This window comes from Ictidomys tridecemlineatus, chromosome 8 (genome assembly GCF_052094955.1).
Source record: "Ictidomys tridecemlineatus isolate mIctTri1 chromosome 8, mIctTri1.hap1, whole genome shotgun sequence".
NCBI classification, from domain to species: domain Eukaryota; kingdom Metazoa; phylum Chordata; class Mammalia; order Rodentia; family Sciuridae; genus Ictidomys; species Ictidomys tridecemlineatus.
Window position 1 is genome coordinate 71,818,093 of NC_135484.1, and position 10,460 is coordinate 71,828,552.

Consider the following 10,460-nt stretch of genomic DNA (forward strand, 5'->3'; position numbering starts at 1 on the left):
ATATTATTATCTAGTGTTTAATATTTGTCTGTGGTTCTCTTTTTTATGGTCCAAGTCATATGCAGTCAAATGCAAAAAAATATATATACACATATATATCTTAATATATATATCTAAACCTATATATTAAGGACCAGCCCTGACAACTTAGTAAGGATCTGTCTCAAAATAAGTAAAAAAAAAAAAAAAGTATATATCTGAAATTTTAAAAAGATACAAATTTTATCAAAAATTATCATCGGGTAACATTGTAAATTTCTTAACTTATACAAGAAAATGTTATAATATTAACTTAAAATACACTGATGCATTAAGGATGCATATTGTAATCACCTGTAATTACTGAAAAAAAAATGAGCTAAAAAGCCAATAAAGGCAATAGACTAGGATGTAAAAAAGTATTCAACCTAAAAGAATACCCAAAACAAGGAGGAGCAAAAACAGAGGGGACAAATAAAACAAACAGCAAAATTTATTTTGTATGTGGTGCTGAGGACCGAACCCAGGCCACACGCATGCCAGGTGAGTGCACTACCGCTTGAGCCACATCCCCAGCCCCAAACAGCAAAATTTAAATAGACTTAAATCCACTCATTACATAATTATACCAAATACAAATGAAATGAATGCTCAAATTAAAAGGAAGACATTGGGAACCTGAATAAAAAGCAAAACCCAATTATATACTGTGTACAAGACATGAACTTTAGATCTAAAGGCACAGATAGTTTAAAAGATAAATGCTGGAAAAGTCTACCTCATGCAAAGGTTAAACATAAGGTAGCTAATCTCTCTCTCTCTCTCTCTTTCTTTTTTTATTTTTTGGGATTGAACCCAGTGGCACTTTACCAATCAGCTACATCCACAGATCTTTTTTTTTTTTTTTAATTTTTAGTTATAGGTGAATGCAATATCTTTATTTTTATTTGGTGCTGAGGATCAAACCCAGGGCCGCACCATGCCAGACAAGTGTTCTACCTCTGAGCCACAACCCCAGCCCACAAATCTATTTTTTTAATATATATTTTTTTAGTTGTAGATGAACACAATACCTTTATTTTATTTATTTATTTTTATGTGGTGCTGAGGTTTGAACCCAGTGCCTCACTGAGCTACAATTCTAGCCCCCACAAATCTATTATTTTTCTATGTTTGTGTGGTGTTGGGGATCTAACCTAGAGCCTTGTGCATGCAAGGCAAGTCCTCTACCAACTGAGCTATATCCCCAGCCCTACAAAACTATTTTTATTTTTTATTTTGAGACAGGGTCTTGCTAAGTTGCCAAGTTTGGCCTTGAACTTGTGATCCTTCTACCTCAATCTCCCAACTACCTTGGATTACAGGCATGCACCACTGTGTTCGGTGAAAGCTAGTATTTCCATATATCAGGAAAAGTAGATTTAAAGACAAAGAATATTTCCAAAGGTAAAGAGCATTTTGTAACTATGTAATGTTTTGAACAACCAACAATAAAAAAAAAAAAGAACTAATTGAAAAAAAAAGAGCATTTTGTAATGATAAATAGATCAATAAATTAACAGGAAAACATAACAATCTCAATTGTGTGTGGATTTTGTAATAGAGCTTCAAAGTGCACCGAGGCAAAAATTGACAAGAGAGAAAAAAAATCTACAATCATACTTAGAGATTTCAATATTTCTTTTTCAGTTTGTGATGGAATAAGTAAACAAAATATTAGTAGGATGTTAGAAGATCTGAATAACACTCTCAACAACGTGACCTAATTGAGATGTTTAGATGATTCAACAGTTTCAGAGAATATAAGCTATTCAAGTTCATTATATTCTCCAAGATATACCTGATATTCTGGGCCATCTATAAGATTAAAAAATCATACTACTTACAAAAGCATCAAAACACAAAATATCTACGAATAAGTAACTTTAACAGAAATGTATAAAATTTCTACACTGAATAATATAAAACATTACAGAGAGAAATTAGATTTAAATAAATGGATTATGAATTGGAAGACTCCATTTTACTGAGATGTCAACCCTCCTTACACTGGCCTTTATAGTCAGAGCCATCCCAATCAAAATCCTAGGATTATTTAAGTAGGACTAGATGAGCTTCTTGTAAAAGATCTAGAATAGTAACATAATCTTGAAAAAGAAAAAAAAATATAGAGGTCTTCACTACCTGATTTCAAGAATTGCTACAAAGCCACAGTCATCCAGACAGTGTAATACTGATGTGAGTAGATCCATGAAACAGAGTATAATCCAGCACAGGATAACTATTGACAACAATTAATTCATTATTTAAAAATTAGCTATTAGAGGGGCTTGGGTTATGGCTCAGTGGTAAAACACTCTCCTAGCATGTGTGAGGCACTGGGTTCGATCCTCGGCACCACATAACAATAAATAAAATAAAGGCATTATGTCCAACTGCAACTAAAAAAAATATTTTAAAAAATAGCTATTAGAGAAGATTTTGAATGTTCCCAATGCAAAGAAATGATAAATGTCTGGGGTGATAGATATGCCAATTACCCTGAACTGATCATTAAACATTGTGTGTGTGTGTATGTATATGTATGTATATGTATGTATATGTATGTATGTGTATGTGGATATATATCACACCATACCCCACAGATATACAATTATTATGTAATGTAAAAATAAAATGATAGGTTAATAAATGTGACTGAAATAACTAGATACTATATGAAGTTCTTTCTATATGGAAAAATTGTCATTGTATATTACATTTGTAATATGTATTTATGATAGCTTACAATTCCAAGCTATGTTACCATGTTCTGGAAAATAAATTATACATCTGCTGCTGCTATATTAATTTTTTTAAGCCATAGGAATATTATTTATTAAGTAAAATTTCTTAAGAGGTTGAAATAACATTGAGGATACCAGGACATTGTTTAGAAAATAGTTTGACTTCATTATATAACATTTTATATTGTGGATGATATAATAAAAATGGCCTTCTGTTCTTAGTCTGTTCTCCTACATTCAAAGAGGGATAAATTTCTAATTCCTTTGTGACCAATGATACATAGTTGTGAGGCTGCTAGTTGGGATGGAGAAGCAGATGCCATCTCCCTGCACAAAATGAAATTTCACAAACCTAATAGCTGAATAGCTTGAAAGAGTTAATTTGTCTATTATAAATTATTTCTAAGGCATCTTTTTGATGCCAGAAGAATCAAGTTCACTATATATCCTTCTTATATGAGATCTGGTATCATTGTAACTAATGAAGGTAAATCAAAAAAAGGAGACTCTCCCAGTGGTTTGGGAGGCTGAGACAGGAGGATTGGGAGTTCAAAGCCAGTCTCAGCAAAAGCAAGGTGCTAAGCAACTCAGTGAAACTCTGTCTCTAAATAAAATACAAAAAAAAAAAAAAAGGGGGCTGGTATTAATAATAGTAATAATAATAATAATTATTATTATAATCAAATCAAAGTGGTTGAGTGACCCTGAGTTCAATCCCCAGTACCAAAGAGAGAGAGAGAGAGAGAGAGAGAGAGAGAGAGAGAGAGAGAGAGAGAAGACTCTGCTCTAATAAACTAAAATATAAATGGGATTAAATTTAATTTTGAACATCTTTTCCTACTACACATTGTGTTTTGAGAGGAGTTTCTTGGGGACAAAAAGTCAGGCTGCTATGTGATTCTGGCTCCCAGATCTAGGGACCTTTATAATTAGGTCAGACTTGATATTCCCCAAGGAGTTTCTGTTTCCAAAAGGTCCTACTGACACCGAGGGGTCGAGTTGCAGCTAGAGTAGCAGCACAGTTTCTTTCCTACCATTCCAATAATTCAGAAATGTCTCCCAGCTCTGGGACAAAAGCTGCCACCATGGAAGATATGTTCTCTCCTCCACAAAGTACTAGAGATGCTCTAAAAATTCCTTCTTTTTTTGCTCTCATCTCTACTGTGTTAATTTTCCTCACTAGCCTGTGCAGTCAGTGATACCTCCATTTCTATAATATTACTTGAAATGTTCAAATGACAGGAGAAGTGATTAGATTACAGCTTCTTTAGTTAAATAACAGGAACACTGTCACTGCAGGTTCCTTTCTAAGACTTCCTATTACATATTATATCTCTTAGAAAGGATTATTTTTTGGGTCATCTCAACCATTTTGTGCTGATTCTTAGTTTGCTATTTGTGGAACATGACCCAAGGGCCAAGCTAAGTGCTTTATCTGCATTATCAAATGTAATCCTATGACACCCACCCCCAATATATACTTTTAGTTTCCCATTTTATAATTCACTTACTTTAGGACAGTGTTAGGCAAGAATAGAATTGAACTTCAAATGCAGGTCTGAGTCCTAAGAACAAGTTCTTACCACTAATGCTATTCCCTTACTCAGCTCCAAGGATGAAATAATCCTGGCCTTCCCAAGTCTAGGCACCTTTCTGTAACTCCCTTTGTATTTATTTACATTAATATCAATTGATTGCTTAGTCTAGTCTAGGCAGAAATCTGTACTATGCAGCGTGGGGTGAGATAAAGCAAAATAACAAGACACTCCTCACCTTTGTGAACTTTCAATTTTTTTTTTTTTTAAAGATTTAGTTAAGTAGTGGTTTTCAACTTATGATGTACACTAGAATCATCTGTGGAACTTCAATAAATACTGATGATAGAAATTCTGATTTAATTTGTCTGTGTTGAGGCCTGGACAAAGGGATTTTAAGATACTCCCCAGATGATTTTAATATGCAGCCAAAGTTGAGAACCAAACAGAAAAAAAACATCCTCATATAAAACAACATTAGACGGCTGGGGTTGTGGCTGAATAGTAGAGTGCTTGCCTAGCATGCATGAGGCACTGGGTTTTATTTTTATATGCACTGGCACCATATAAAAATAAACAAATAAAGGTATTGTGTCCATCTATAATTAAAAAATAAAAAATGACATTAGAACAATTACAATGTACAAAATGATATATTTTGAAATCCACTTAATTATACCTTACCTCTTCACACAGAGGATGTGACGTGGCTAACAAATTACTCGGTCCAGAATGATTCCATTGAGGGACACAGAATAGTTGGTACTTGTGTCAAATAAGCCATAGATGGTCTAGGAGAGATGAATTCAGTGAAGAAACAATTCAGGTGCATTTTATTTCTCTGGTTTTGGTTTGCAAGGCAGCAGTGGCAGATTTTAGGGAAAAATAGTTCTCAGAAAACAGCTGATTGGACTGTGTGCTGTTTCTGGGTGACTGATTGGTCCAAGAACTGTTTCCAGGCAGTAGATTGGTCCATTTGCTGTTTCCAGGCTGTCTAGCCACTACTAGATTGCCTTGTCTCCAAGGGTTACTCAATCTACAAAGTGATAACAGGTCTCCAACGCTTGTGTGGTATTATATTTTTTCCCCATTACAGAAGCTGATTGAAGAAAATACCAGTATTTTAAGGATGACTTATAGGCACATTGTACATTTCCTTGATCCATTTTTTCTAAAGTTACAAATTGCTTATAAGGTAGAAGCTTCCTAAATAATTTTTTTTTTCCACAAGCCAGAGCGTTGCTGGAGTCATTGCATGAAAAATTATGGCTGTTAGGAGGCTGGGGATATAGCTCAGTTGGTAAAGTGCTTGCCTCACTTTATAAGGCTCTGGGTTCAATCCTTAGCACCACAAAAAAAGAAAAATTATGGCTTTTAAAAGGGTAGCCTTGCATCTGGTGTGGTGGTGCATGCCTGTAATCCCAGTGATAATGGAGGCTGAGGCAGGAGGATGGCAAGTTCAAAGCCAGCCCCTGCAAAAGCAAGGCCCTGATAAATTTAGCAAGACCCTGTCTCAAAATAAAAAATAAAAAAGATCTGGGGATGTGCATCAGTGCTTAAGTGCCCCTAGGTTCAATTCCTGGTAGTCTCCCCTTTCTCAATTAAGGATAGGATGCTGAGGGGTAACTCCATGGTAGAGCACAGTGTTAAACCCTGGTTCAATCTCCAGTATGAGGGGGTGAAAGTGTATGTGGAGGGCAGACTTCAACTGTTGGATTATTTTCTATCTTTTTTTCTTTTAGAATATATGAAGTTGCCGGGTGAGGTGGCACACACCTGCATTCCCACTAATCCCAGTGGATCATGACTTCAAAGCCAGCCTCAGCAAAAGAAAGGTGCTAAGCAACGCAGTGAGACCCACCCTATCTCTTAAAAAAAAAAAAAAGAATATGCAAAGTTGTTTTTTGTTTAACATTAGAAGGAAAATATAATGAAAATAATGTAATAGTTAAAAGTGAGAAAAGGTTAAAATCACTGTAATCCTATGATCTTTCTTTCTTTCTGTACCAGATGTGTTTAACCACTGAGTCACAGCCCCGACCATTTTTTTTTTTAGTTGTAAATAGACACAATACTTTTATTTATTTATTTATTTATTTTTATGTGGTGCCGAGGATCAAACCCAGAGCCTTGCACGTGCTAGGCCAGCATTCTACTGCTGAGCCACCACCCCAGCACTTCACCCTACCAGCCATTTTTATTTATTATTTTGAGACAGGGTCTTGCTAAATTGCTTAGGGCCTCGCTAACTTGCTGAGGTTGGCCTTGAACCTGCAATACTCCTCCCTCAGCCTCCCAAGTTGGTGGCATTACAGGGCATACACCACTATGTCTGGCTCATAACATTAATATTCAACTATTTTCACCTGTGCATAGTTTTCTTCTGCCCTAAGGTCATATTTTTTGGATGATGACTAAGTACAATTTAAGGCTTAATGTCTGACCATATGTTTTAAAAGTTACTATAATTTTATTTTATATTTGCTTACCAAGTTCCTTAGAAAGTGATTCATGAACAAATTTAACTTTTTAGTTTCAGATTCAGTGAATGTTTTTAGTGGCATATACATGCATTTATAGTGAATATTGATTTTACATAATTATCTCATTAAAACAAAAAACATGCATTTGTGGAGAGGCCACATTGTGGGTTGGTTGTGTTCTAAGGAACAGAGATATAGCTGGAAAGAAAACAGACAAAATCTCCACAAACTAGTAGAGAAAGATGGGCTCTAGTAACCAAAGCTGGCAGAATGTTCCTTGTTCCATGTGCTTTATATGTATCAATCAACTCCTTTAATATCCCTAACAACCCCATGAAGTAGGTACCCCATTATCTCTCTTTTATAGGAGAGGGAACCAATGCACAGAGGGGTTTAATTTAAGAATATGCATTTGAGAAGAGAATCAGTCTGTGGAACAAAAATCTGAAATATTAAAATACGTCACCAGAAAGTTAAGATTTATCCTAGATACCAACTTGCTCTGATTTATTACTCTTATTTCCTTGTATCTCTTTCAAAATATGATACCACACTTATCCCATTTCCTCCTTTCTTCTTTTTTTTTTAAAAATATTTTATTTTTTATTAACATGCATTTATTGTAAATGTTACTAGTATATTTCAAAGTATGTATAGTGTGCACATTCTGATCAATGCTCACTATGGAGCAAATAAATACAAAGAATAAAAGTGAATTCTGGATATCTAAAATAAGTTCAAAATAACAATGATGAGGGTTGTGACTCAGAGGAAGAGCACTCGCCTTGCATGCGTGTGGCCTGGGTTCGATCCTCAGCATCACATACAAACAAAGATGTTGTGTCTGCCGAAAACTAAAAAATAAATATTAAAAATTCTCTCTCTCTTAAAAACAAAACAAACAACAACAACAACAAAAACAAAAACAAAGGTATTGTGTCCACGTACAACTAAAAAATAAATGTTTAAAAATAAAATAAAATGATGAAAACTTCAAAGTTATGTACTATAGACAATATTCTAGAAGTTTCTATACTGATAGCAAACATCAATCATCTATTAAATCCAAAATAAGTTTTTGAAATGTTTGAGTAGCTTAATTTCACAGCACAATATATAATAAGCATATAATCAACATCATAAAATTAATGTGTCTCTCAGTGGGTCTTCTGTGCCAGATATTTTCCATCTGATTAGATCATTTAATCTTCAAAAAGCACTTTGTGTCCCCATGCAGTGGTCTATACCTGTAATCTCAGCTACTCTGCAGGCTGATGCAAGAGGATTGCTAGTTTGAGGGCAACCTGGGCAGTTTAACAAGATATCCTGTCTTAAAATAGATATTTTCTAAAAGGTTGTGTCTGTAGCTTAGTGGTGGAGTGCTTGCCTAGAATGCAAGAGGCTCTTGTTTCAATCCCCGGTACCAAACAAGTCACATTGTAATAGCAATGTTTTTGTCAAGTTACACCAAGAATGATCATTTAGTTTGAACTAGGAGGACTGCTACCACATCACATCTGCCAGTTATAATTTAAGAAAAGAAAATTTAAGAAAATCTCCAAAGAGGAAGAAGCCCCCAGAAGTGGTCATGAATACACAGAGCCCCATACAGGACTCACAGTATTGCTGGGTCATCTTCTACACTGCTGGTGATGAGCTCTCCTCAGTCCTACATCAGGATGGGTCAATGTCAGAGGAAGGTGGCAGGGAAGCCCTGAGAGTCAAGACCTTTCCCCATAGCTTCAGTACCTACAGAAAAACAAAGCTAATAAGCAGTCACCAGGTGTGTGAGCTTACAGAGGGAAGTGGGGAGCTTACCACATCAAAATGCCTTCCTGTAGAAAGACCACCATGTCCAGATTCCACAGATAAATATGATATATTAAATCAAGATCTAAATGAAATAAAATAAAAATGCCACTCATACCATCGCTGTAAGGAAACTTAATATTTTATATACTTTTAAATTAATTTTTAAGTTTGTTTTAATTAGTTATACGTGACAGTAGAACTCGTTTGTGCACTTTGATATCTCATACATAGATGGGATATAATTTCTCATTTTTCTGAGTGTACATGTTGCAGAATCATATCGACCTCGTAGTCACATATATACATAAAGTAATAATGCCTGTTTCATTCTACTCTTTCCTATCCCCATATCCCTTCTCATCCCCTCCCATCACTTCCCTTTACCTAATTTAAGGTAAAGCTATTCTTCTGTTGTGGCCCCCATCCCTGCCTTATTGTGAATTAGCTTCCCCATTTAAGAGAAAACATTTGGCCTTTGGTTTTGTGAGATTGGCTTATTTTGCTTAGCGTGATATTCTAACTCCATTTATTTACTGGCAAATACCATAATTTTATTCTTCTTTAAAGCCGAGTGATATTCCATTGAGTATATATACTATATTATCTTTATCCATTCATCTATTGAGGGATACCTAGGTTGGTTCCATAGTCTAGCTATTGTGAATTGAGCTGCTATAAACATTCACATGGCTGCATTTCTGTAGTATGCTGATTTTAAGTTCTTTGGATATAAACCGAGGAGTAGGATAGCTGGGTCAAATGGTGGTTTCATTCTCAGTTTTCTGAGGACTCTCCATAGTGGTTGCACCAATTTGTAGTGTCACCTGCAATGTATGAGTGTACTTTTCCCCCACATACTTGGTAACATTTATTGTTTCCTGTATTCTTTTTTTTTTATTTTTAAGAGAGAGGGAGAGAGGGAGAGGGAGGGAGAGAGAGAGAGAGAGAGAGAGAGAGAGAGAGAGAGAGAGAGAGAGAGAATTTTTTAATATTTATTTTTTATTTATCGGCGGACACAACATCTTTGTTTATATGTGGTGCTGAGACTCGAACCCGGGCTGCATGCATGCCAGGTGAGCTCGCTACCGCTTGAGCCACATCCCCAGCCCCTGTTTCCTGTATTCTTATGATTGCCATTCTGACAGGAGTGAGATGAAATCTTAGTATAGTTTTGATTTGCATTTCTCTAATTGCTAGAGATGTTGAACACTTTTTCATATATTTGTTCATTGATTGTATTTCTTCTTCTGTGAAGTGTCTATTCAGTTCCTTGGTCTATTTATTGATAGGGTTATTTGGGTTTTGGGAGGTTAAGTTTTTTGAGTTCTTTATATATCCTCGAAATTAATGTTTTATTGGAGGTGCATGTGGTAAAGATTTTATCCCAATCTGTAGGCTCTCTCCTAAAGTTATTGATTGTTTTCTTTGCTGAGAAGCTGCTTTTAAATTTGAATCCGGAGTTCAAAACCCAATTGAGTCGAATGTATGAAAGATGATATGTCTTGAGCTCTGTAATGTTTTGAACAACCAATAAAAAAAAAAAAATAAAAATAAATAAATAAATACATAAAAAAAAAAAATTTGAATCCATCCCATTTATTGATTCTTGGTTTTACTTCTTGTGCTTTAGGAGGCTTGTTAAGGAAGTCAGATCCTAGGCTGACATGGTAAAGATTTGGGCCTATTTTTTCTTTTATTAGACGCAAGGTCTCTGTTCTAATGTCTAAGTTTTTGATCCACTTTGAGTTGATTTTTGTGCAGGATGAGAGATAGAGGTTTAATTTCATTTTGCTACAAATGGATTTCCAGTTTTGCCAGCACCATTTGTTGAATAGGCTATCTTTTCTTCAGTAAATGTTTTTGGC

At 35.1% G+C, this 10,460-nt stretch overlaps 1 long non-coding RNA gene across 1 annotated transcript in view; it reads right to left on the reverse strand.

Moving 5' to 3' along the window:
* LOC120889090 (uncharacterized) overlaps positions 1–5,246 on the reverse strand; it is a 28,968-nt gene extending 23,722 nt beyond the window's left edge. The window contains exon 1 of the long non-coding RNA XR_013425010.1: positions 4,985–5,246. This is a non-coding gene — a long non-coding RNA (uncharacterized LOC120889090). The remainder of the gene's footprint in view (positions 1–4,984) is intronic.
* Between the last annotated feature and the right edge of the window lie 5,214 nt (positions 5,247–10,460).